The sequence below is a fragment of the Lagopus leucura genome, unplaced genomic scaffold, assembly GCF_019238085.1.
Source record: "Lagopus leucura isolate 7727_CA_CO unplaced genomic scaffold, USGS_WTPT01 Super-Scaffold_100021, whole genome shotgun sequence".
Taxonomy (NCBI): Eukaryota; Metazoa; Chordata; class Aves; order Galliformes; family Phasianidae; genus Lagopus; species Lagopus leucura.
In genome coordinates, this window is record NW_024962274.1 from 1,194,569 (window position 1) to 1,220,486 (window position 25,918).

Genomic DNA, 25,918 nt, shown 5'->3' on the forward strand with positions numbered 1-25,918 from the left:
TGAACAAAGCACTCGGCTGAGAGACACACGAACTGCTGCATGGCCATGGAGGGAACTGCACCCACGTCTGCAGGACAGTGGGCAAAGCCTTTGGCACTCAGCACCCAGCCCAGTCCACCCGTGCTTTAAGCAGCAGCTGTGCCCGTCTTTCACAACAGGCCATGCTTGTGGTATTACTGCCACTCGAGGTACACCTACGGCACGGGGCCCTGCTGACTCATGTGCTATTCTGCTTTGGTTTTGGATCCCAGCAGGGTTTAGATATAGGGTAGGCATCTAGGACAAGGCCAGGGTATTTCTAGTCACAGCACTTAGAAGCCTTGTGTGGCTCTGATGACAGGCTGGTGCCAGTGCTTCTGATAGCATCTGCCCTCGGCAGTGCTCCCTGTCCCTTGCAAGAATTTGGCAGCGCTGGTACCCAGGCCCAGAGCAGGACACCGAATGGGCCCCAAACAGGGAGCGTTTGTACCACGGTTGGATTTGAGATGAGGCACGCTTCCCAAGCAGTGGCATCTCCTGGGGTCTCCAATCCACCAACATGTGGGTCTGGGGAGCACCTTGTTTTGGAGAATTCAGCAGCCAGAGAGGGAAAGAGGGAGGTTGGATCTGAACTCCGAGCCTCAGCTCCTGAAGCCTTGTAGGCGCGTAATGTCCTTTTTTGGGTTCTCATGCACTAACTTTCTCTTCTGGGGATGTTAAGCAGTGACTGCGGACATTAAAGCTGGTAATGGGGTAAGAGTGTAAACATCTTCTGAAAGTGCACAGCAGAGCTCTTGATTGTCAAAGTGAAATACATTTAGAGTGCTTAAAATCTCATCCAGCGCTCTCTTTCCAAATGAGTAAGGCTTGGCACCGGGCCCCTGAACGCAGCATAACCCTTCTGCCTTCCCCTGCTCCTCAGGACGAGCGCAATCCCAGGCTACAGAGCTGCAAACCCAACCTAAACCCATCATCAAAACAATCACACTCAAAATCTAAATTATTTTAATTCCATTTTTTTTTTTTTTTTTTTTTTTTTAATCAATAACCACAAAACAAACTGAAAGAAAGAGCAGAAAACACAGTTTCTCTCCCCCAGCTCCTTAGGTTTTGTATCAAACCTACGAGCAGGCAACAGAACCTTTGTAACCCCGAGCATCGTCCACCTCTGTGCGCTTCTCCTGGCTGGGGAAGAACAGAGTAAAACATGTCAGGAAAAGGGCCACAAAACCGCAGCACAAAACTCCTCCAGGAGAAGCTGAACGCTGGGATCTGTGCCCGGGGCTGGGCGAGGGGGTGCGGACACCCCAGGGCCTACCCCAGAGTTTCGGGGCGGGGGAGCGATGCTCGCAGGGTCTGGGCCGGAGCGGCATCGCCGTTCCCCCACCCCCGAGGTGCCGCGAGCTGCCGCCCCAGCCCCGGCCCCAGCCCTTACATGGACAAATCTGCCTGCAGGGAAAGGCAGGAATTTGGGCCCTTGACGTCAGCCCCGGGCAGAGCGCAGCAGCCCGGCGGGGCGGGAGGCAGCGGCCGCCGCTTTCGCTTTTTGTTTCGGGGTTGTCCCCGGGAGCTCGGGGCTCGCAGCCCACCTCCTCCGCCGGAGGGGAGGTAAGGGACGCAAGGGAGGGGGCGGGGAGCGCGGCATGAGATGGGGGGGTGCAAAAGGACCGGAAAGACCGGAGGGAGGGATGCGAAGGGCGGAGTGAAACAGAGCCGGGGGGGGGGGGGGGGGGGCCGGGCCGCGCCGGGGGCGCCCGCGGCGGGGGGGGGGGGGGGGCCCGGACGGGACGGGACGGTGGGGATCGGAGAGGCGCGGAGGGGGCTGGGGGACCACGGGAGGGGCCGGCTGGAGCCGGGAAGCGGAGCGCGGAAGGGGCCGGCGGCGGGCGGAAGGGGCCGGCGGCGGGGCCGTGGGGGGCCGAAGGAGGAGCGCGGCCGAGCCGGGGCGGAGCGGGGCGGGCCAGAACTCCACCGCGACCCCGGCCCCGCCTGTTGGCCCACCCCTGCCGCCTCCTCCCGCCGCCGCCGCCGCCGCTCTCGCCTCCGCTGCCTCCTCCCCCCCGAGGTATTGTTACGAATAATAACTTGACCCCTTCCTCTCCCCCCCCACCACCGATCCCCGCCCGCTGAGACAGCTGTGCAACAGCTGGAGCCCCCCCGGCCGGGGCGAGTCGCTCCGCCGGACGCCGGAGGGAGGGGGGGTCCCACGGTTAGCTCCTCCCCACGCCTGGGGCACCGCGGTCCCCCTGGCCCGGGGCGAGCGCGGCAGTGGCTCCGGGTGGGGCGGTAGCGGGAGCTCCCCCCGACCCCCTCCCCCCACCGGTGCCCCCTTCCTGGGCTCGGCTCGGCCGCCTCCCCCCTCCGCCGCCCGCAGGTGCACCTGGTCGGGTTGCGGCTATGCCCCCCCGCCCTTCGCCCGGGTGGCGGTAGTCAGTAACAAGTTAAGCAAAGCCGTGGCAGCTTTTTATACACCAGGGGAGGCCCACCCTTCCCCAACAGGTAAGTACTGTAGAAATTTCCCACACCCTTACGTCACCCAAGGGCTTTTTTTTTTTTTTTTTTTTTTTCTTTATTCTTTTTTCCTTCTTCCCTCCTCCCCTGTTTCCCTCCCCTTTCAAACAGACAACTTGTATTCCTGCCATTGTGCAGGAGAGCTGAGCAGTCTCCACGCCCTGGGGCTGCGCTTGGGAGAAGGCAGTGCTCCCGAGTAGGAGGTGTTGATGGAGAAAACTGCTGTAATTGCTCTGTACTTCGAGGAGCAGCGTGGCCCCATGGGTGCACAGTGTTGGTTTCTGCTGCTTTCTTTTCATATGGGCTTTTCGGTTTCTACATTCATGTGAAATTGGCCCTGCTGTTTGGTTCGGGCTTCAGGTTCCTGTTTGGTGGCTGTCTCTGACCAAGGTGATTTGGTTACACAAAGTTTGAAGAGTTTATGGGATCCATCATGCTGGCCGCTGCATCTTCCTACATATCTATAGTTCTGTGCAGAAAATAGTTGTGACCCATGTGGAACGCGTAGTTTCACAGAAGCCTTCAATTTTGGTGAAACAATCCAGAATTGAGAGGTTCTTTGCTTCCTGGATCTATTTCCTGCAGAGTTGATGCTTATACCTTCCAGGAATGAGTTTTTGGACAAAATCTGAGAAATCAGGGAGTTCCTGGACACCTGTGGTCTGGGTCATGTAGCAGGTGTTGGCAATCATGCAATTAATTATCAGTATGGGTCTGAGGAAGGCAGGGAAATGCCTGGAGCCACAGATGGGGCCTAACATTTCATTTGCCCGTTACCAGCAGCTGCTCCCTGTCCTGCCTGCAGCAGTGTGATCTGGGGACAGGATGGACTTTCTGCTTCTCCGTGCAGCAGGTCTGCCCCAGATAAGGCTCAGCAGTGCTCCACAAGATGGGATTTCCCTCAGGAGATATATATCCATCCAAGGACAAAGATGCGCCATGTAAAACTTTCCTCTGCCCATTGTCCTACTCTCTCTCCTTGCCCACCCACAACAATTCATCCTGAGTTTATTAGCTCTGTTATTCCTCTCTTTTGGTTGCTTAGAGTTTTGTTAAGAGGGCTCCACTTGAGTGGAGCTCAGGAGCAGCTGGAGGCCACTGTGGGCCTTTTGGGTCGCTCTGGTTGTGGGTAGAGTGGTGTGATGGGTCAGTTGGGCCTTGAGCTGATCTCTGGGCATAGAGGGCACCCGAGTGGTTTTTAGGGCTTCCTCCCCAGAAACCAGGCCCGCCACAGGCCCTATGTAAGCTGCAGCAACCTTGTAGGCAGCAGGATGAACTCCTGGGTGGGGAAGGAGGACGTGGCCAGAGAAATGAAGCTGAAGTGGGATCTCATGGGTATCTCATCTTCTGTAGGTGCAGGCCCAGCCTGCAGTAAATTCATGTTGTCACGATCTCGTGTGAAACCAAGGCAAACCAGCAAGAATGGACCTGTACACTGGAGGGCTAAGGCTGGTTTTCAGGTCCAGTATCCCAACAATCACGGTGGGGATACAGAAAAATTCAAGTGCAGTTCTGCTGCCTCGTGCCTTGGAACCTTCCAGAGCAAATTGGACATCAAAGGTGCCTGCTGTGATTCTGAGAGATGATGGGCTGCTCTCTTGTGCTGCACCAGTTCCTGATTCTGGTAATTCAAATTTCCAAACCATGTAAGTGCAGATTCAGTTGGATGCTGCTTGCCAAAGCGTGTGTTCCCTGAGGATGTGAAGCTCTGGAGCTAGAGCAGTGAGTTTTGCAGTGCGCCGAGACAAAGTGTCAGCTACGCTCTCAGTAGAGCTGAAGTGCTTTTAAATATATAATGATCATCAGTATATATTTTTAATTAAAAGTTTATAGTACAAATTACGGTATGGAGGGCTGCGGTCAAAGTGGAGGCAGCAGTCACTTCATTTTACTGCCTGTTGCTTTGTTTGTTAATGTCGTTGCTTGGGTTTGACTGTCTAATATTTGCTAACAAATCCAGAGCAATTCCCTTCTGCTTTGTGAAGTCTGGTGGAGAATTTTGTGAGAAGGATTGCAAAAATGCTAGAGAGCTGTAAAACCTCAGAGTTCAGTATCATAGAATAATAGAGTCATTAAGGTTGGAAAAGACCTCTAAGGTCATCCAGTCCAAACGTCCACCTACCATCAATATTGCCCACTGACCACGTCCCTCAGTGCCACATCCCTATGGTTCTGGAACACCTCCAGGGATGTTGACTCCACCACCTCCCTGGGCAGCCTGTGCCACTGCACCACCACTCTTTCTGAGAAGAATATCCAACCTGAACCTCCCTTTGGACCAACTGGCCAAATGGCCAACGTGGCCATTTCCTCTTGCCCTACCTAAAGCTTGGTCAGCAGTTTGGCATTGCTCCCACAGAAAGGACGTGCATTAGAAAGGTGTCACACAAGTGATAAATGCTGAGGTAAAGGAGTCTGTTCCCTTGTGCCACTGCTTGGGAAGTGTTGGGTGAAAGTGAGTGATTCAAAGTGAAAAGAAGTAAATGCTTTTCTGTGTAATGTGTAACTAAATGGTTGAATTTATCATGCAGAATATGGCTGAAGGCAAGAATTTAGCCAAGTCTGGAAAGAAGATAGGATGGTTGTATGACTATCAGGTGCTTTGCCAGGTAATAGTGTTGCCTTCTGTATGATGAACATCTAATTGGAAAGAAAAAAAAACATTTTACGCAAGTTTCCATGAAACATCTCGTGCTGGCTTTAGCTGGAGAAAAGCAGTAGCTTTTTTAGTAGTAGTAAAACAAATGGTTTGCAATAAGACAGTTTCCATGCATCAGTGGGAACACGTACCCTCAGGGTGCCCACAACAGCCTCTCCATTCCTTGCTCATCATGGCTGTGCAAACAGTGAGAGCTCAGTAGCGTTTCGTTCCTTGTCTGGCATCTGAATAGTGGAGCCATGCTGCAATGCCTTTCTCCTGATAAGCCTGCCTGGCCACTGGGCTTTGAGCTGGGTTCCAGCCATGGGCTGGTCCTTCACCCCGCTGTCTGTGGCTGCCTGAAGTTCTGGGGAGCTCTTCAGGTGTCGTGAGTCCAAACGCTCATCCCTAAGGGTGCACTGAGAGGTCTTGGAGGTGTTGTGGTGATGACAAAGAAATGTGCATTTCCTTTAGGTACGCCTGTGTCTCTAAGGCATTTTACTTTTCAAACATAGATAAAGCTTGAGGGAAGAAATATGAATACAAATTTGTGTCTATATGATCTACCAGAAGTCTGGGATTCAGCACCTGTGCTTGTTTTATGCATGTGTGAACAAGACAATGAGACTCTCACCTTTTATTCAGATGATGATTTACCCCACTAAATCATCATCTCCCTCTGCTCTCACAGCAGGGCAATTCTGCTAAAAGCTAGAGAGCTTACTGGAACTGCAGCCACATTTGAAAAGCAGGCAAGAGTGGGGGAGATGGAAACCGTACTTTATCTGAGGATGTGGGTTACCAAAGGCACTGATTGGGAAGGCACAAAAACTTTAAAGAGTGTGGGTTACCTATAGGAAAATGCAGGACTTGAAATAACTTACAAACAACAGTTCCAGGGGAGATTTTGGATGGCAGATGTTGCAATCAACTTTTACATGTGCACCAGGAGTCTCTGAAGGACGGTGTCAGTGAAGTAAGAAGAGCTCAGTGTTTTACTCCTCTTAATGTCAGGAGTGTTTTGTTTTGTAAAACAAAAACAAACACAGAAAAGAAAACAACAAATCAAACCGAAAACCACAGACCAAAAAAAGCCCGCAGAGTTAACAAGCTTTTGACAGCTTGTGCTTGCCCAAGGAGTGGAGGTTAGCTGCGTGCTGGGCTCTGCTCTTTCTGCTCCTACTTCTGGGCATGGCAAGCAGGTAGAGTTCAGAATGTTTCTAACCAAGCATGAAAAAAAAACACAACACTGCCCACACTTAATCATTGTGATTAAGGTTACTGGTAGAGGCACCTCAGTGCAGAGACTGCTTTAATCTCAGAAGAGTTGGTTTCAATCATGTTCTGAGCAAGCGCAAGAGCTGGCATGGAAATGATCATTTTAAGTAGCTGTCAGCAAGTCTCTGTCCTTTCAGGTTGTTGGTATCTGTTGTTGGAATCTGTGGGTGACAGTGACACACGTGTGAGTCACTCAGAAGCACTCCCAAACTATCTCAATATGCTCGAGAAAGGAAAACAAACATTGGTAGAGTTGTGGGCTGCTGATAACCTTTTCTTGTAAAAAAAAATACAGGTTTTGATCATTTCTTGGACGCTTATTGGTTCCTTTGTGGCGTCAAGGGCTCTTCGTAATACAGTGATTCCTCAGTAACCCTGTAATTACGTTATCTGATCTGAGGGTGTGGTGGTGATGGGTTGGATTGGGTGATCCTAAAGGTCTTCTCCAGCCTTAGTGATTCTAGGAGTTGGGATGCTTGAGGGTCTCTGCTGTTGTTATGCCAGTTGTGATCCAGTGTGAAGTGGACAGTGCTCTTTGGGATTCATTCCTTTTGGAGGGATCCCATTTTGCACATAAGTGGGTTTATGCACTTGAGCATCCTCTGAGTAGGTGCCTTTCAGCACTTGGCTGCCTTCCTCTCTCTGCTGCTGCTGCCCAGTGATGCTTCAAGGCAGGCAAACTTCCGCCAAATCTTGGATGACTGTGCTGCCAGTGGAATAGTTAGTTGAGATTTAATACGGCCATTATCTTAAGGTAATAAAATATCAACTAACTTGCCATAACTATCTTGTTTAATGTCTATTAAAAGCCCCACATACTTCATTGACTGGGTGAAATTTAATAGAAGTTCAGCTAAGCATTTATTGCTTATTTAATTTAAAAATAAGTTGATCTCCACAGTTGGTAACAGGCACTGAGGATTTAATTAACATTCAGTAAACTACCCTGTTAGCTCTGAATTACACAGTCAGGTCTTGTTTATGCATCCATTTGTAACTCCCCCCTTCCCCTGCTTCAGGCCAGTGGATGTCAGTGTCAGGAACTGCAGTTCTTCCTTCTTCTCTTTCCTCCTGGGCTCCTGATTGCTGCTCCAGCTGAAGCCTTTTCCAGGGTTGCACAGCTCAGCGACCGGCAGCCTGCTGCTGTCTGGGGCTCCCTGGCAGCCTGGTCAGTGGGCAAGGCAGGGAGGATGAAGGAAGCTGATACAGACTTGTGTTTGAGAAGAGGCTGTGGGATGGGTACGGGTGCATGAAAAGGTAACAACGGTCCAGCTGCATGCCTTGGTTACTTAAAATACATCCTCTAGGGCTTTTTCAGCAATGAAGCTGGCTGTGTGAAACTCAGTTTTCTGAAGAGAAAGTTGGTGTGTTCCACAGGTGACTTGCAGCCAGTCCTGCTGCAGTTCTCATGTTGGTTGTGCCCTGACTGCTGTAGTTTTGTATGGCCCTGGGTTCATCTGTGTGCCATATGCCTGTACCACAAGGAGTTCTCTCTATTTTAGCAATTTATTGCCTCACCTTAGCAAACTTGAATTACTCTCCTTAATGAGGCAAGCTTGAATGAAGGCAGGGAGTCTCGGTCCGTACGCTGCAGCAGGGACTGGTTGAGAGGATGTGTGGATTAGCAGCTAAGCAGCAGTAGCTCTGGCTGCACATCTGCCCTGCCTTGCTCTGGTGGCAGCCGTGTTTGTGTTTCAGCTCAGCCCCAGAGGAGATAACTGGCTTGAAGTGAGCACACCTCATGGCTTGAGGCATGATTTGCTTTTCATGGGTTTGGGCAAATTTTGAGAGATACCTCAAGCTATTGCTGTGGCCAAGACAAGCCTGTAATCTGGATTTCACAAGACAAGCAGATAGTGATTGCAGTAACCATGTGGCAATGCTGTAGTTAATTACAAGCTACACACTTGGTTAAAATCATGGTATTATAGTTGTAAAGTCCAAGCACTTCAAACCTACAAAATGCAGGGATGAGAGTCGTCAGTGAAACTTTAATTTGACCCCCTTGCAACTAGATATTATGATATAGGCACTTAATTGCTAGAGCACCTATTCTTTGTGCTCGGAATGGAAGGTGATACTTAATGAGCAGCTATTTGGTTTCTTTTTTGTGCAGTTTCTGGCCCCAAGCCTTATTTACCACATGCCATTCAAACTCAAGGCTGAATGCAGAATTATTAATTTCCTTGTAATGCTTTTCTAGAGTTCTCTCTGCTCTTCCATTGAAGTGTTTTGCACACCGGGGTGACTATTTCTGTGGTGCCCTCCTGAGGTGAAGGAAAATTATTCTTGCCATTTTACTAATGGGGCACCGAGGCTTGGTGAGGAGTGAAGCTGAGAGTCGTGTCATCCCCAACGCTGAAATACAGGAGGAAAAAAAGCCGTTTAGACCAGGTTTGCTCACTTTGGTTTGCAGTCATAACTGATAACCAAACAGAGAAAAATAGTTAAAAAAAGAAGTTTGTAAATACAGAGTGAATTCAGTATCTTTCCACCCAACTCTGAAGATTACTCTGAACTGTGCATTGCAGTTGGACTTATCTTTACAGTCCATCTCCCTCATCTTTTTCGCTTTTACCAGCCTCCTATGCGTTGTTGTCATCCTTGACTAGGGGCCAAGGACTGTGGGTATCAAAGTGCCTGGCTAAGTATGGAAGCTGGTCTTTGCCTTTGGCATTTGGATGCTTTTAAATCCAAGCTATGATAGTGGGAGGTCCAAAAGCGGACCATGAGAATGATTGAAGTCCAGGTGCTGTCTATGTATAACATATTTCACTGAGTGGAGTAAGGGAGTGGAGACTCCACATCATCAGCTGTATATTCTTCAGTGGCTTTTTTTTCTGTGTACAGTGAGACCACCAATTTTAGGGTATTTTAAGCTTCCTTTAGAGCTGTGGTGGTTCTCCATCACTTGTATAGCGGGATGTTTTGTGGGAGACTGCCTGTCCTCACAATGCTCGCTCTGCTTTTTCTAGCACAGTCCCACTTTGGTGTGTGCACAGGGGATCCTCTCCTTCCTAGAGTTCCTGGGGATGTGCAGAGCAATGCTTGGGAAACACAGCACTGCATCTTTGCCATTTAAGGAAGGCTTGGTGAACCTTCTGCATAGTAAGTCTGAAATTCAAGTGCGTGAGTAATCCAGCTGAATTCTCTGCAGCTACTTGTGTGCCTAAAGATAAGCAAAGGTTTAAGCGTGTTCCTGAACCAGAATCCTAATTTACTTCAAATGCAGACAGATGGGGGGAGAAACAGTGGGAGAAAGGGTTAATGTTATCTAGAGAGAAGTCTGGTTTCCTTTGTTCGGAAGCAATTCGGTGGCATGCAGAATGGCAGTACCTCTCTGCCTCGTCATACAGAGCAGGAGATCACCTTGTGAGTGCAGCAGATAAATCCTAAGCCTTTAACAGTGGCATTAGGCACACCTCTGTGCTACTGTAGGGATGATGGCAGCTTTCTTGGCATGTAACTCCTCTTTCAGAATAGACAATTGGGAGTGAGGCCATAGCAGCAGCTGAGTTAAAACAATACAAGCAAGCATGCTTTTCTGAGGCACTCCACTCACCCAGGTGTCTGAAGTGTCTGGGGAAAAGGATGGCAGCTCATGAAGTGCCTCTGCTCCTTGTTTCGTTGCTTTGCACAGTGTGTTTTACTCTGCTGAGAGGGGCAGTGCTGAGAAATTGGGGTGTGAGTGCATGTGGAGGCCGTGGTTATCAATAGAGAGCTGGAAAAGGGAAGGAGCTGTGAGAGCAGAGCTCGCTTCCTTGCTGCACGCAGGGGTCCCTGCAGGGCATCTTTATTTGTGAGTTATTCTGCACGAGATCAGCTTACATCCCCTCATTGTACTTATGGCATCCGTGTGTTGGTTTGTGATCCCCACCGCCTTTAATTTATGAGTGGGTATGGGTTGGCATCTCTTTACACTGCCTCACATTGCTTTACTGCCACGTTCCTTGGAGTGAAAAAGAGGATTCATGCTCCAAGATGTTGCAGTGGCTGCCTGCATGGGTCATGTCCTACCTTGGAGAGTGTGAGGACGCTCACAGGGGTGTCATACCCATACCTGCACCACCGAGTTCCCTGCATGCAGTACCCCGTGCTTCTGGTCTGAGTGCACCCTTTTATTTTTCTGCCTGGGGTGGTGTTTCAGCTCTGGGATCATGCTGTCACATCTAAGAAGTTCTCACAAAAGTGATCTGCTGGCTCTAGGTTTGTTGTGTTCAGGGCTGCTCCCCATACCTTGAAGGTAGATTGCAGTGAAGCAGGAACAACCTTATGGGTTTTTGGTGGTGTTTTTTTTGTTTTTGTTTTTTTCCAACAGCTCTCAATACATTTTTCATGTCTCAGATGGTTTGATTCATACCTGGCTAAGGGTGTGCCCTCATTCATGGGTGGAACTGGGTGTACAAAGCTGGCCGTGTGTATCAGGAGGTCCCACGTTGGATCCATCTGGTCTAATTCCAGCTATTCTAGTGGAAGCACCTTTTAGGACAGGAACATGTTGTGTGTGTTTTAGCTGTGCACATTCTACTGGAGGTATAATGGAGATGTTTCCAAACACTTTTGATCTCCAGAACAAGACAAGGCCTATCCACCCCGTGAATGGCATGAGTAATTCTGGGCTCGACATTGCTGTGTTTGAGGACTCCTGCTCGCCCTTCTCATTGTTTTTCTTCCCTATTCCATGTTGTTTGTATCTCTAACTATGAACTGTAGCCTCTTGTTTGTTACAGTATCCAGAGGAGGGCAGTGAGTTCTCCAAGCTGTGCGTGTTGGAAGTCCCAGGAAAACAAGCAGAGGCTGTGCCTGCAGTGGGGTCTGCTGAGCTCCAGCTCTGGGAGCTGAAGATAACCCAGAGTGTGCTGGTAGGAGGGCAGAGAGTTTAACATGGGGACAGAGATTGGTTATGGGGGAAGATGAAAAGGATGTCAGAAGTGTGTGTTAGCAGAATGTGACTAAGATAGAGACCTGGTAAGTATTGAAATGTATCTGCGGTGGAAAGGAGAGCAGCAGCTTCTGGCAGAGCAGTGCTGTATGTCTAGGATTTGCAGCGTGGTGCAAAGCAGTTCTGAGTCATGTAAGTCTAATTCTAAGTCACATAAGGTGCTGGTGGTTGTGCTATTGCAGGCAATTAGCGTGTATAATTTTGTGTCCATTTAGAAGATACTTGGGCTCTTTGCTGGGGAGCTCTGTTCCTGCAGCGCTCTTTGTGGTGGCCCCTGAGCTGCGTGCTCCTCTGTCTCATTCCTCAGCACTTAGTCACCGGAGGCCTTTGTGGGAGGGAGGGACACCCAAGAGTAATGTGTAACCTGATGCAAAGTCCCCTGCCAGCAGGAATTTGGGTGGCTCATCAGCTGCAGCATGGCTTCTTGGAGCCTGCAGGAGACCTGCTGGCTGAGAGCACTCAAGGCAGCACCTCATACGTCCATCCATTGATTCAGACGGTGATATCTGGCAGGGGAGATAAGGCCACATGTGCAAATACAGAATGTGGGTTTAGGTCTCGGTCCAGCATTCACATCCATAAATAAGCCAGTTTCTTCCTTACGATAACTTTTGTGTGCACTTCACAAACACAAACCAGCTAATCACAGCAGATGTTTGGCAGCAGCCTGAGCTCATGAGGAAGTTAAATAGCATTGCACTTTTCTAGAGAGATGCCTGGGATCCAAGCAACACCTGTGAGAGGAGCATGTCTGAGCTGGGACACGTCCACAGCAGTGTGGGCACAACTTTGCATAGCACTGCCTTGGTGACATCGGGCTGTACCAACCACTGAACTTCCTTCAGTTTTTCAGGGGGGAGGTGGGATTTAGACCTGGATATGCACATACACGCTTGGTTAAAACCCAATTAAAAGGGAGGTAGCAGTGGATTTTGTTTGTTGCCTTGCCTTCTTCCAAAAACTCTTTGTTTTTCCCTACTTTTTAAGGGGAATTTGGGTGTTTGGCTAGTTTTTAAAGAGTATGAAGCTATGGCAAGGAATAAGGAAGGCTCTGTAAGCCAGTGTAGTCTCCCAGATCCATACCTATCTTCTTAATAAAATGCAGGTGCACAAGGGAAAAAGAATCATCCTCGTGGTGTATGGATTGTTAGTGCCCATCTGCAAAGAGCAGCATGACCTAAAGCAAGTTCCTGCTGCAACTGGATTTTTTTTGGTGGGTGCTTAGGAAGATGATCAGGATGTTTTAGATGTTTGGCTTTCGTGTTCAAAAAGAGCCCAGCATTGTACTTGTTTCTCCCAGCTTCTATTTTGTGGTGATTTTTGCCCTGAGTTTCAGGCAGGATCATAAGGCTGCTGAGTGGAGTGTGAGGCAGCAATGGGACAGTTCTGAATTACTGATAAACCAAGGACTTTTTGCAGGTGTTTCCTCACTCAGATCTTTGTCGTTCTCTGCTAAATATGAATCACAGCTCAGGATATCAGCTTCTACTGTTCAGCATCCCGTGGAGAAGCCTCCAGTGTATTCTGGTGGCTGCGGACTGCTAATCTCCATCATCGTTCTGAACCTGCTCCTGGTGCTCCCTGTTTGCCAGGCACATGCATCTGCCTCACCCTGTGCTTTCTGCAGTCACCCCTGCCTGGCCTTTTTGTCTGCATTAGTTTAATTGACTGAGGCGCTTGCAGGAGAAGCTATTCATTCCCCTGGTAACTGTACTTGACAATCAGAAGTTATTCTTGGGGTGAAGGACCAGTGTGGATTTGTTTTCCTTGGCTGCAGAGCCATAGGCCCTAATAGTTTCTCACTAATATGAGCCGAGGTTGACTTGGTTTGCCACTAATTAAAAGCCAAAAGGATATGCGGTCCTCTCTGCAATAATTACCCTCAGTGGGAAATGGAAGGGAGCTCTGCTTGCTTCCCACTTGTTTCCAGGCCCCTCTATTTCACCATTTTATTGACACCACCCATGATGCGTGGGGACCTCATTCCCTTGACTAAAAGAGGGTCAGGTCTTACTGTCAGGGTTGCCACGAGTTCATGCTTGAATCCTTTCTCAGCTGAAAGTTGCTTCTGGATGAAAGGAAAAATAGGTATAAAGCATGCAGCTGTTAAAAATGTTATGAAACCTCAGAGCAACTTTTTTTGGGGGGGGGGGATTGGATTTTCTTGGTGGGAAGCTGTTAAAAGCAGGAGAGATGTGTGTGCACCCCGTGTGCTGGAGCATGTTTAGTCTCTGTTTTTTTTGGGGGGGGTTAGAAAATAAAAGGTTTTGACAGCACTCATTACTGGGAACTCTGAATGCAGCAGCTGGAGTTCCTAGACAGTTTGGTTTCTATCAGTAATTGGTTTCAGATATGCATTAACTTTGATTCACACGTTGCTCTGGGCCCAACGGTGCAGTGAGAGATGCCTTCTCCTCCCTGCTCTCTCTCTGCGTGTGTCGTTGGATGGGCTGGATAGCAGGGCAGCCACAGGAAGAGCCCCTTCTAGGGGTTGTGTGGGAGTGTCCAGTAGCACCACAGGGCTGAGGGCTGAAAGATGTCCATGGACATCCCCTGTGTTTGGACTGCAGGCAGCAAAGGCTTCCTGTCCCCACCGTGACCTTGTGGTGGGCTTTTGGCCTCTGAGCACCTCAGGGATGCTATGAGTCTCCCTGGAACAGGCTTGGAGGCCAGAGCAGAATCAGCCCCATGAATAGTGCTTCTTGGGATGTCCAGGCTGGTGCTGGAGGCCCTGCTGGCAGTCCTCTCCTATGCTTTGCTGCTCAGGGCACAAAAGCAGGCTGTGCTCTGCACTGGGTGTGTTCCCAGCATTGCTGTGATTGCAAGGAGCTGCAGAGCTGCTGTATCTTCTTAATCTGCCTGTTTCACAAGGCAGTATCTGACTGTGCCCTTAGTAACAGGTTTTTTAATGCAGATTGAGTCCCTTCTTTTAATTGACTAAGCAAAAAGTACTTGGAGAGGGGATGAACCCATGACCTTGAGATAAATAGTTTCTTATTGAGTCCCTGGGCCCCTAAACCACCCCCTCTTCTGAGAGTAGCGTAGTTTAATCAAAGGTCAGGGGTTTTGTCTTCTTTGAGAGCCTCAGCAAAAGAGGGCCAGGCTTGTGAGCTCTTCTTGCTCCTCCGTGACTGCAGTCATTCTTGTCCTGTCAAGTTCCCATTGAGCTCGCTGTGCTTGTTTTCTGTTCCTGGATGACGACTCTGTTGACCTTCTCTGGTCTCTGTGAATACTGATAAAGGCTGGGGATCGAGTCAGCTGTATTTCTGGGAGTTGTAACAGGATATATGGTGGCTGTGGGCAAATGGCTGCTGTTAGCCTCCGCAATGTGCGGTCTTGCTGGTTTCATAGGAAACTGTCTTCCCTTGCCAGCTCTTCCCTCACAAATGTCTCCTGTTTCTGGGCTTAAGGCTGTGTGATATCTCTCAGTGCTGCATGGTCAGCCCTGTGACTGCTGGCTTGTGTGTGGCCTCTGCTCTCTGGCAGTGGTTGCTCACAGAGATGCTTTTTTCCTCTGTGACTTTATTCCTTGTGTCCTTCATGGGTGATGACCAGGCACGTGGCCATACCTCTTGTGATAGATGCAGTGTGAATCTTTCTCCTTCTTTTCTCTTCACTGCAGCAGTTGCTACCTCTCCTGGAGCCTGGAGGATTGCTGGTGTGGAGCTGGTCTCACTTGTTTGCATGCCGGATGGCAGCTGATGTGGTGCTGTGTGTGTGTGAGTCTTTGAAAACATCAGCTGGCAAGTGTGATAGAGAGATCCTTGTCTCCAGAAGTTCCTTCCTATTTTTCTCCCTCACCACTTTTTTTTTGTTAACAAAAAGCAACAAACAAACCAATCGATGTGGTAAATTCAACGCTGGCTTCAGTGCCAGTGATGAAACTCCTGCTGACAAGCTCAGTATGGTAGAGTAGGAGTGGGTGAGGACAGGTATGACTGCAGTGTTACGCTGCCTGGTGCTCCTGTGAATCACACCAGCGAGATGGAAGAAGGTTGAAGAGACTTTCCTTGGTCTCAAAACGTTTTGCACCATGGTGTGATGTTGCACCCACACAGTGCTGGCATGTGAGACAAATAGGCTGTGCTTCTCTGAGATACCGTGCTCAGGTACATCAGGCTGGAGAAAATCTGTGCAGCATTCTCTTGGAAGAAAATGGAGAATTAGTGGTCAAGGGATCTTTGCGCTGAGAAAATGTCAGTTACGTGGGCAGAATTGGGATCTCTGCCTGTGAATGCCAGTGGGGGAGCTGAGAGGTGCTGAGATATCTTAGGGATGTGGTTAGTGGTCATGGTGGTGATGGGTTGACAGTTGGATTAAATGAGTGGTCTTTTCCAATCTTTAAGATTCTGTCAATTGATAACTTCACCATTCTGCAAACCAAAAGCCTCATTCTTTTCCTGGAGAAAGAGGAAGACAAAATGGACTGAGTTGTGCAGGTCCAGGAGTACAGCTGCTCTTTGTATTGAGCAAAGAACGAAGGAAATGTGCAAATCCTGTGTATTTACTTCCATAGGTCAAGGTAAAATAGCACAGAGTGGCTGAAGACTTTTTGTTCTTAAATTTTAATTAGGAGAGGAAAAAAACCCCATTTTTTACTCCTTTGGCAGGAGGGTAAACGGCAGCATTCCCATGGAAGCCTGTGAGGCCACTTCTGTTACATGGTGCTTTGGGCTTATTGGAGCTTGAACTTGAGCCCTATTTGCCCAGCTGGAAGACAGGAGTGCAGACGGAGCTGGTGCTGTGCAACCAGTGCATCACAGGTGTACGTGGGGACTCCTGTCCCTGCTGTCCCCACTGCTGTGTGATGCAATGGTGGCTCCCTGACTGACACGTAGGAGATGGGTGTGGAGCTGTGGCTGTGCAGGCAGGTGATCGGGCTGTTGTGTTAAGATAGATGCATGTCTGACAGGCATGCAATGGGACGGTGGGTTCACAGGAGTGCTGAGCCAGGGGATTAGGATCACATTTCCCTTCCATTGTAACTCCATGACCTAAACTGATCTTCTCCCATTTTCCTTTTGGGGATATCACGCAGCACCTTATTTTAGCTGTTGATGCTGAGGCTCGTGCAACCTGGGGTGGTGGGAGATGATGCTGCTCTGGTTTTCTTTTGGGGAGAAGAGGTGGACAGACGCTGCGTGTGGGCTTTGTCCTCTCCTTTTCTCCCCAGCCTCACATGGGGACTTGGGCTCTGTGGCAGCAGGGAGAAGTGCATTGTTACAGAGTGTGGCCTGAAAAACTGCCTCCAAAGGGACAACACAGTGAGAGACCTGCATTCTGACTGGAGCTGGGGTAATCTGAACTACAACAGTCTTTTTATAGATTTTCTATGTGTCTCAGTCATCATCTATAATGGAAGTAGTTGTACTTTCTCATTCAGAGGGTGGATGTGTCTACAGACACCTGTGTTCCTCTTAGTTTTGAAATGTAGTAAGAGTAGTTAGGATTTCTCCAGATTTTGAATCTATATTTGGTATAAGTGACTTTTTGTCAAGATTGAGTTTTCTGCAGGAAGTATCAGCTTGCAACTCAGTCCTAGTTCTGTAAAGCGAAAAAGTTCATTTTTCCTATTTTTACATCTGTGATGGTAACATTTGTTGAAAACAAACATGTTTTCATGAAAAGCACTCAGTGATAAGGCTGCTGATTGCCACACTTCCATTTTAACCTTTGCCCCTCTGCCCCATTGTTTTTTTTCCCTCTTCATTTTTCTTCTATTTCTAGAGAAAGAGGTTTACTCAGCCTCTTGATCCAGTCGTTTGGAAAGAAGGTTGGTGGGGCAACTACACTAAGAAATTGTTCTTTTTTTTTTCCTTCTTAATATAGATGTTGTAACTTCAGCTGAAAGTATTCCTTCCAAGTCTGAAACCATAGAAGTTTGGTAGTAAGATGAAAATGAAAGAAGATAACTCATGCTCAGGCATCTGTGGAGATGGGGGTGAGGAGGGAATGGAAGGTTCTAAACCAGATGGAGAGATTTGCTGGTCCTACACTGCTGTTCTTTTTCAAACATTGTGATGGATTGTAATGCTTATAAGTGGGCATATATAATGCTTATAGCAGGGGGAGTCCAGCTAGCTGCCCAGTAGCTGTAGCAGCTCTCAAACGACCTGGCAGAAATTGGGTAAAATGAAAGCCTTGAACCACAGAGAGTGTCTGGTTGGCTCAGGGCTGTAAAGGTTTCATTTCCCAAGGGTTTAGTTGTGGCGTGACTCGAACAAGCCTGGGAAGAGGTGATTCTTACCCTCAAATTCTTGCCATTTACATCCCAAATGGACGAAGGAAGATAGTACTTTATGATAACATTTAACTTCTGTTTTTGTTTATCGTAAGCAACACCACTGACAGCAAATGGGCACAGAAATGCTGTCTCTGTGCTGTGGGATTTCAGCCTGAACGTGAGCTGCAGGGACCCTGAGCTGAGACTGGGGGCAGCTGGATGCCTTCTGTCTCCAGCAGCTGGGATGCAGTGTTTGTCCTCTGCTTCCTTATGCACTTGGTCACTGTTGGTCTGACTTCAGGCTTGGGAGTCAGGCAGCGTTCTGCTGGGGCTGCCTAGTGAGACTGGGGGAAAAGAATTTTTTTGCTTTTGAATTGCAAAACGTTATCCTTTGTTTGAAACCCAGGCTCTGTGCTGCTCTTATACTGCATGAGAATGAAAGTGAAATCAATTATTCTTCTTTGATCAAGAAGCTGGGGTGCATTCAAGTGAGAAAGTGAACTGCCCCCCTTTTGCTCGAAGTCTCCCTGACGAGGCTTAGCAAAATGCAGGCAGCAAATGGTGTGTGCAGGGGGGAATCAATGAGGCTGTTCTGAAAATCTTCCACTTCCAGGAATGCAAACGGGATGAGGCCAACAGCCTGTGCTTGAAAATATGGGGTCCAGTCCTGGTGTGTGTTACAGACCCATAAATCACAGCTGGCAGCACGGGTGAACTGCTGAAAGCCAAAGGCTTTGCCACCCTGCCATTATCATCCCATTATAGCATTACAATTGCCATCCCTACGCTGTTGCCCAAGTGCCCCAACTGGGAGCCATTGGGGTGCTGCAGGGACAGCTGCATGCAGCTTCCTTGTCTACTGCCTAAATGCGTCATGCCTGAGTAACTTCCCATGTGTTTTAATACTGTAGTCTATCTGAGGAAGCTGGATCCAGCCCCACTGTGTCAGAAGGAGCATGCTAGAATAGTCTCTCCTGCCCTGCAGCCTGAAGGTTTGCTGTTCAGTTGCTGCTAACTCCTCCCATCACAGCTGATGCTGGCAGTTCCTGCTGCAACCAGAACCAGGGGTTTGGAAGTGATAAGTCCCATGATTGCTTATTTTGACGCGTGTGGTGGTGGCAGATTTGCAGACAGCTCATGGCTGAGGACAATAAAATAAAAAAAAAAAAGGACATGTGCTTCCTTGTAGATCAAAACTAAAGATTTGCATGGCATGCTTGTTGCTTTACACCGTCACAGGATCTGGCCTCCGAGTAAAAGCAGCAGCTGGGCCCATTGGTTTGTTGGTGTGTGTATTGATGAATTTCTGAGCAGGTGCTGCTGCTGGCAGTGCTGAAGAGCAGCAAAAAGGAAATGTCTCCAGCTTTAGTTATCTTGCATGATCTTTGTGTTAGATAGCTTCAGCAATGTTCTTTTGAATCGAGCAGTTTAATAAATGAAACCTGAGAAGCACAGGAACAAGTAAACACAGAAAGCTGATAGGGATCCTGCAGGCATCAGTGTCCTGTGTTAACAAGATGGGTCTGTGTCTCAGGGCAGGTGTTCAGGTGCAGAGCTTCCTGTGCATATAACCTGAGTTTTAAGTCAGTGTAAGACTCCAAGCTGAGATTTTCATCTTGTTGTCCTAACTGTGCAGTGCATGGGGAGCTTAGGTAGCTTTGCCAGTGAACTGCTGGAGCAGAGGAAATAACTTGAGATTTCTGAGCTGGGGACTTTGGCCAGTAAACAACAAATATTAGAACTGTGTGGGAAAGACATAAAAATGCATATGTCAAAGCAGTACAGGCTTTTAAGTGTTTTTCATTTAAAATGAAAAGGTCAGATTGAGTGGGGCTGTCATGTGGGGACCTGTACGTGTACCTGCCAGCCCTACAGGAGCAGACCCCTGTCAGGCCGTGCTGGTGGCTGACTCTCTGAACTTGTCAGTGCTTGAAAACTGGCAACCAGAGCAGTTACAACTCCAATTTTCCTCGCAGTGCTCAGGCTGATACTGAGCTTCCCAATGTGAGGCTGCTTTATCCCAGCTGTATTGGTGATCAGGCTGCAGCTTCTGCAAGTGTAGCAGTATTGATTTAAGGAAACAATAGTAGGAATTGAACTCTGGGTACTTGTAAGACTTTGAAGCGTAACCAGATTTAAAGGTAGATCAGTAAACAGGAAGCCTTGCTTTATGTATTGTTCTTGTGCTTTAAATGAAGGTGTTATTGTGAGGTGTTGTGATCTGTGCTATCAGTGGCACAGCAGTGGTGTCAGCAGTAGTGCATGGGCTGCTGCTGGTCATCGCATCTCAGGATTTTGCACTTAGATCACTTTCAGCTTTGTATCTTTCAGTTGGGATGGCTTTAGAACTTCTGAGCGGTTTTTCTGTGAACTGTACCTTAAATTTACCTAGCTTCGGGGGGAAAAGAAGGAAATACTTCTTTTAATAAGTCCCTGTTACGGTACTTTGTTCAGGGGCTGCTCAGTGCTTTGACTGTGCCGACTGATTCCTGCTGTTTGGCTTTGCTTTAAAATGCTTTTGAATGACAAACTGCCAGTTGAAATGCTCGAGGGTGCATTAAAATAAGTGGTCTGTACTGCACTACACATAAAAATAGAGTTTCACGTGTGTGCACATCCATGTGTCTGGACTGGGAAGTCTGTCCCTGCAGCTGCTACTCTGAAGGCATGAGCACACTGCTGTGTTGGGTTCTGCCAGATGGGAACTGTGTTCTGCTGAGCTGTGTTACCGGAGGGACTTTCTCCTGTTACCTCTTGCAGTGTTGTAATTGCATTCTGGAATCTTTGGTGCAGGATCATAATCAGAATTAGACACGTGCTGACCGCTGAGCATCCATTGTGGTAAGCTAGAGAAGGGGCTGGAGTTGTGTAAAGCAAAAAGTTGTCTGTTAGTGGTATTTCTGCTGCAAAAGCAGCTGAACATTTCCCACAGAGGTTGCTGGGAGAAGTGGGAAACCCAGAGGTGTCTCCTAGGGTTGGTCTTCAGAAGTATTTCCCTGGGCACTGCAGCGGAGCAAAGACTTGTGTTGACGGTGATCACGATATGTCTGTGCGTTGTGCTCTTCTCCTGAGCGAGGGTGGGGATGGGCATGGCTGAGGAGCCATGTCAGACAGAGGGGCAGGTGCTTCTTTGGGACAGGGTGCTGCCCTGTGGCCCCACATCAGCTCTGGGATATGGGCAGCCTTGAGCTCAGGTGAGCTGAGGCAGGCAGGAGTGGGTTTGCTGCAAGCCTGTGGTCGTGCAGTGGGATAACTGATGGGGACAGCCACAGCAGGGAGAAGAGGGTGTGGGTCAGTGAGCTGAGCCTGCTGGCATCCTGTAACTGATCTGATAAATATTTCTTGAGTTAAACTGGCTGGAAGACAAATCTGAGCCAAGGTCTTCTAAACACAGGTTGGATCCCAAGAATATTGTTTTACCTGGAGCTCCCAGAGGTGCTGTTGTGGATTGAATTGAAACAGTGTTGGAACCAGAGGGGAATGTTGTTGTCTTCTGCCTTTGCAGATAAGACCGAAGGGCATATTGCCAGGAGCCTGTGGGAAGGACCTAAATTGTATATAACTCTACATCATTTTAAAATGAAAAGTAAACTTGCACAACCATAATATTTGCTTATACTTGTCTCTTCCATGACGGATGAAGAGAAATTGCTCCATGGCTGAATTCAGCAGCAATAAAACTGTGCAGTAACTCATCTTAAATTTCTGAACCCTGTGGTGAGTGGGAGAGGCCACTGCTATCTCTGGCCCCATTTGTCCTCACTGCACCAGAAGGCAGTGCTGAGGCTCTCAGGGACTTCTGTACCTGCCCTACCCACACGTGGGCCCTGTAGGCTGGCTGCCAACACAGGGTCCGTGGGGGTGAGCTGGGGAGGTGCCAGGGGTCAGGTTGGACATCAGTGTGCTCTTGTGGTATTGGTATGATGGAGATGTATCACTGCTCGCAGACCTGGATTGTGAGCCACCTATTGTGTTCTGCTGTATGTTGTTGGTAGACTTGTGGGCTCATACATCCTTAGGAGCGATTCAGGTAAAGCAAGCACGAGCCTGAACTGAGCATTTCCATCATTATGGCAGCAAAAAGCAGTAGTTTTTTGTGTGTTGAGATGTAATAATGAAGTGATCCTGCACTTGTCATCAGCAGGGATGGGGATGTCAGAGTGCTGGGGTTGTGGCTGGAATGAGATGCTGAGCAGGGGCAGGAAGGAGTGTGCGGTTCAGATGCTGCCTGTCTCTGTGAATCCACTCAGCAGCATGTCCTGGGGTCATGCATGCAGGGTGCCACTTGTGTGGCTTGGCCTCTCTGCTCTACCAGCATCTGCTGCACAGGGAAACACAGCAGCAACTCGGTTAGAGTAACAGCAAATCCTATGAGCTTTGAAACAGGAATAATACCTCCTACCTCCTCTGTTGGCTCAAAGGACAGATTTAAGCTGTTCCTCGCATTTTGTGCTTCATTTTATGCCTTGCATCCCTACCTTTACAAATTGTCACATCTTGTTACGTTCCTTGTGTGGCACCTTAGAGCTCGGTGATTAGAGGTGGTGATGTTTGGTTTCATGGGGCATAGATGGTGGCTGCTGTAAAGCGGTCCAGAAGTACGGAGGCTTCAGTCTGAAAAAGCTGGGGAAGGAAAATGCTCCGTTTCCCAGAAGTTGTGTGGGTTAAGTTGCAAGTTTTAGAGAAGAGCCGTCGGAAGCCCACCCGGCACGCATCACATGGTAACTCTCTCTCTCTCTCTCTCTTCACAGGGCTGTGAAAGAAACCCAAAGTCGTGACTCTGGCAGCACCCTGCGTGCCTCCAGAAGCCCCGCTCTGAGTTCATCCCACCAGCAAGGCTGTGCAGCGCGGGAGCCGGTATGTACCCACGTGTCACAGACGTATGGGGTGACTTCTCAGAAGGATCTGTGGCTTTTTATGACAGTAGCATATTGTTTGTGACTCTTAGGGGAGAAAAGTCTTTTAACCGAGTGTGGAGGAGTTGGGATCACTAGAAAATGGGGTAGAACGGTGATTTCCTTGTGCTGTTTGCTCAGTGGGAGCTGTGAGAGAAAGGGCTCAGCACCAGCAAGAAGCTGTGAGCGTTGAGGCTGCAGATACACTGTGCTGCGTGGTGTGTTGTGTGGCAGCACACGTTCATGGGTGGTGGTTGGGTGTGCTGACAAATGCATGCATAAGAAATGCACGTAGACATGTATATACATACATGGGTGCAGTACAGATCTGGGCACATGGAACCAAGGATGTGCAGCACATATATTGTACATGCTGTGTGCTGGCACGTGAGAGCTTGAGGGGGTATATACCAAATGTCTGTATATACTATATATGGCAATAAGGAATGCATATGCATTCACATTCTCTTTTTTTCTTTTTCTGTCTCTTCTGTGTCTCTGTGAAGCTGTTGCAAAGCTACCAGATTCAACCTCCTGGGGAGCCTTTCTGGCCAAGGTTTTACAAGCCAGCACCTGCTTTGCCTGCTTTACTTTCTATATTTATTCCCTTGCACCTGGTTTTTCGTCTTTGCCTGCAAAGTGGAACTGTCCCAAACGTTTGTGTTAACTTTTGGCTGTGCAGGACTTCAGCTTGCAAGTCCTAAGCCTGCTTTTGTGCTTGTTGTGGGAGGGGATGTAGGTGTATGTATCTCTGTGATGCTGCAGCAGTCCCCGTGCTACGTCTGTTGTGCAAGTTGTGCTTTCAGCCTCTTCGAGGCATTTTTATGAATCAAATATTCTGGGAATCCTGCTTTTGTAATACTATTTTAAGGAAATTGGTCACACCTGACCCATTGTCCAAGTGATAACGAGCTGTGCTGCTGTGCAGAAGCCCTTGGATTAGATTTTATTCCCAGACCCCTGTGCTTTTATTTTTACCCTGGAGGGTTGGGAGTATGGCAGAGAGGGACTGGTGGTGCAGCTGAGAGCTCACTGATTCAGCTGTAGTGGCACACAGATGTGTCCAAATGACAAATCACTCTGTCATTTGGAGTGAAAGGTGCTCTTAAACAAAGCCACTGACTCAGCTTATGCTTAGGTACCAATGTTTAAGCATAAGAGCAAGACGAGTCATAATGCCATTTCAATTGGAACCCGAAGAGACATCCTAATGCCACACAGAGGGTCTGCAATCAGCAGACGCCACTGGAGGGAACACACATCCTTAATCCTGGATGCTGGGTTGTTGTTGTGCCCCATCCTTGGCAATGTCCCCTTGGGGCTGCAGCACTTTCTCCCAAGCTCTGGGCACAGAAGGGCTGCACTGGGCTGCCTGCCAGGAGCCAGGAGCTGCCTTGTCCTCGTGTTCTCGGTCTCCGTGCCCCCAGCCCCTCTAACAGCGATATTCATTTCTGGCATGGGAGTCCTGCTAAGGTCACACAACAAGGCTTCAGCCCCAGGAGCCATAAAGCGTACCTCGCCTGACCCCTGTGCAAAGGCAGCAATAGTTAACAGCCTTCCCTGGGGTTTCATTTCCCTGTCCCCAGTGTGTGCCATTGCTGCCTGCATTCCTCTCTGGTTTGGTAAGCCCTTTGCCTCTCGAGCTGACACAGCTGATATTTCCCCTGCTGGCAGGGCAGGCGAGGTAGTGGCATTTAACTGTTAAGGAGATCCTGGCTTCAATAGTGCTGTGGGAGCCAGGAGCAGTAGGGATTGGTGCATTCCCAGGATGGATTTTTTTGTTCCCTTCCTTACCTTCCTTCTGCTTCATCCTGCTGCTTCTCCTGGCACTGACGATTCCTAGGAATTGTTTTTTATGATGGGCTGTAAATGTCTAAGTTGGCAGAACTTTCCCAGGCACATTTACAACCCATCTCACCATGGTTTTTGGAGCATCTTTCGCCCTGGTGGCTGCAGTGCTCAAAAAATTTCCATTTCTGACCATGGAGGACATCCTTCCTGCTGGCTACGTGGGACACATGGCTCTGGGGAAAGGTTTTAGGGGGTTTAACAAGCATGATTGATTAGCTGCCCACAGAGCATTGGTCCCAGCCTGCATTTTGGGAATGCAGTGCGCTGGCATTGCCTGGCTGTGGCACTCAGTGTCACCTGAGCTGTTGGCTGTTCAGAGCTGCCTCTACAACCGTCTGTAAGGACGTGTGCTGTGCTGCCTTGTAAGGTTTACTTTTTGCAGTGGAAGTGACAGATGACCAAGTTAAATGTTTTATTTCAAAAGAGAGAAAGCTTTGTTTTCTTGTGGTGCACAGGTTTAGATGTTTCCTGTCACCGGTGGTGTCAGGGACTAAACTCACACTGTCTTGGGCCCTGACCCCTGTTGCTGGAAGTAAACGTGCAGCTACTGTTACTGCGGGATTTTGGCTTCTCCTGCAGTTTGTGCTTTGGTATCAGTGAAAGCCAGATGTGCCGTAATGACACTTTTTTTTTTTTTTTTCACTGCTTTTTGTGGCCATACATGGGCAGAGTCAGCTCTGGAATTCCTTTCCTACAAATTCAATAGTATCTTGTGGGTGGTGCTGGGGAATCACTCTGGTAGCACTGCCTGGGCAGCCTGTTCCCCTTGCAAACGTCCCAATTTGCACATTCCTCAGTGCTGTGTTCCTGGCTGCAACTACTGGGAGGCTGCTGGGGCAGAGAGGCTGGGAAGGTTTTGCTGTGCTGGTGGGTGCATTCCCCTCCTGCTGGGCTGCAGGTTGGCACAGGGCAGCTGTGGGCGGGTGGGAGAGGGCCATGCTGTGTCTGATGGTGGGAGCGAATAGCTTTTGTGTGAGGATGGGCTCTGCCCTGGAAGCAAAATGTCTGCCTTCTCACATTGCTGCACAGGCTGAGAGTGCTGTTGGAGCGGAGAAGTACGGTGTTAATCTGCTTCTGTCTGCCATGGCATCCCCGTGTTGTGCATCTCTGCCCAGGCAGCAGTGAGGCTTTTCTCTTGAAGCCTGGGGGCTCCTTGTTGGGACAGAGGGGTTTTTGATTACAAGCTGGAAGAATGGCTTTGGATCTAGGGATGCTGTTGTCCTGAAGCTCTTTTTAGATGCAGGAGATCTTTGCTTGTCCAGAACATGTTCCTCTCCATAGGGTCAACTATGTGCTTTTTGTAAAGGACTGACTGAGTCAGATGAAGAGAGCATTTCCCTGTCCCAGTTGAGCAGCAGGATCAGGACCTCAAGGCCATGTGCAGTCCTGATTGTGCTTTATTGGACAGGTTGGCCTGATGCCCCTCTCAGATGGGACTGGTTGCTGGGTCTTGTCTTTTCTGATCATAAACAGAGACTAAATTTGCCTATTGGGTTATCTGGTAAGGTAAAGGATGAGAGGAACATTTCCAATAGCAATTGTAGATGAAGGATGATGCCTCCTGGACCTGCCCCTGTTGTGTCTTTCTATTCATCCCTGGA

General features: G+C 48.8%; 1 protein-coding gene across 4 annotated transcripts in view; it reads left to right on the top strand.

Annotated features, from left to right (window-relative positions):
- Positions 1 to 9,141: 9,141 nt before the first annotated feature.
- Positions 9,142 to 25,918, top strand: part of LOC122183869 (LIM domain containing preferred translocation partner in lipoma) — a 303,475-nt gene continuing 286,698 nt past the window's right edge. For 3 of the 4 annotated variants that reach the window (XR_006180395.1, XR_006180394.1, XM_042878277.1), the window contains exons 1-4: positions 9,142 to 9,275; positions 9,382 to 9,514; positions 22,323 to 22,428; positions 22,973 to 23,022. The gene's annotated coding sequence lies outside the window, so the exon portion shown is untranslated. The other variant, XM_042878278.1, reaches the window with a different exon arrangement.